Source organism: Buceros rhinoceros, unplaced genomic scaffold (genome assembly GCF_000710305.1).
Source record: "Buceros rhinoceros silvestris isolate BGI_N320 unplaced genomic scaffold, ASM71030v1 scaffold9947, whole genome shotgun sequence".
Taxonomy (NCBI): Eukaryota; Metazoa; Chordata; class Aves; order Bucerotiformes; family Bucerotidae; genus Buceros; species Buceros rhinoceros.
Window position 1 is genome coordinate 7,884 of NW_010422904.1, and position 1,548 is coordinate 9,431.

A 1,548-nucleotide genomic window follows, 5' to 3' on the forward strand; every position below is an offset into this window, starting at 1 on the left:
CTTTCCAACTAGACTAGAGATGGATTGCACATTTAGAGGAGTCAAGAAGATTTAAAAACCCCTCCCAGCAAGGAAATGGTTGCCCTAATAAATGTCTCCATTCCTCCAGCTTATTATTCCTATCCTCCTTTTCTCCCTCCTTCCCTCTAAAACAAAACAAAACAAAAAGCCTTTAAGAAAAAAGTCAGAAGAAGCCTTTGCAAATCAAGGGGATAATTTTTAACCTTTGTAACTGACAAAAAGGAGGAGATAATTTAGCCAGTAGTGTTGGTTTTCCAGTCCTGCTCTTGCAAGACCAGCTATGACTAACTCATATGTTTTGAGTGAAGCAACTAGTTCACTATTAATGAAACTTGATTCCATGATCACAAAGAAATCTTTAGTGACACTAATGCTGTATAGCAGTCTTGTACAAAGACAGCAACTCACCAAAAGCAGCCTCAATTCCTCTAATAGTATAGACTCAAAGAAAATATTAAATTAGTTTAAACATATTGCTCATTTCTTTGTCTGCAGTTTGATTTTTAACAAAATTTTCTACTTAATTGAAGGCACATTTATGTAATAATTGGCATGAGTGCAACGAGCAAGACCCTTAGATGCTATAAACGGGCTGGGTTTCATTGTTCAGAATTTCATTTTAATGAGATGAGGATCAGGCCCATTATTAGGAGACCTTCTGAAAGCTGCCAGTTGTTTATGAGAGCTGACTGCAAATATAACTGTTCAACCCTTGTGCACTAAACCTAGAAATTTTCAAGGTGACTGGCTTGGCTGCAGGACAGCTGCATTTTGTGAAATTGGTACAGAAGGCTTCAGAAAGAAAGTGGATCCTGAGCTCCCACTGAGACTTACTGCTTAATATTTTGTTGTTCTTATTTTTTTTTCTCTCAAAACTACTTCTCACTTCTTATGGGTATTGAACTTTCTTTATGAAAATAGTGTATTGGAAGTACCTGCCCTAATTTGGTCTGAAAATTTGGACTGTGAATCTCATATAAACAAAGAAACTGGCTTTTCCTGGTGTAATTCCGCACTTGCATTTCTAGCCCCAATCAGGGTTCAAAAAGCCAAGATACATGAGAAATAAAGTTACCAGGAGCTTTAAAATCTCAAGAACGGCTATATTGTAGTGTTGTTATTTGGAGCATAAAATTCCAGGGAGGTGCAAAGTCCTTTGGAGGTAACGCATCTCTCACCACACTGAAAACATCTTATCTTGGCAGGTTGTGTCATGTCAGTAAATAATGCTGAGATGCATGAAATAATCTGGAAACTGGATCTGTCTTCAGTGGGGGAGATCTGTATCGCACCACTATTCCCACTTTTCTGCATTGCTGCATTAGAGAGTAATTCTTCTGAAAGTCTCGGAAATGCGTATCTGGGGACCCTAAAAATGGCAATTCTGGGGAGAGGGTCTCGAGGAGAGATGGTTGATACAGCCCAGGCTGAGAGCGACCTCACCTCCACTCTCCAAAATGCTATTCCAGGTGGTTTGGGGAGAAGGAGTAGCTAAGAGAAGGGTGAGAGGTGTTGACATGTCAGGGG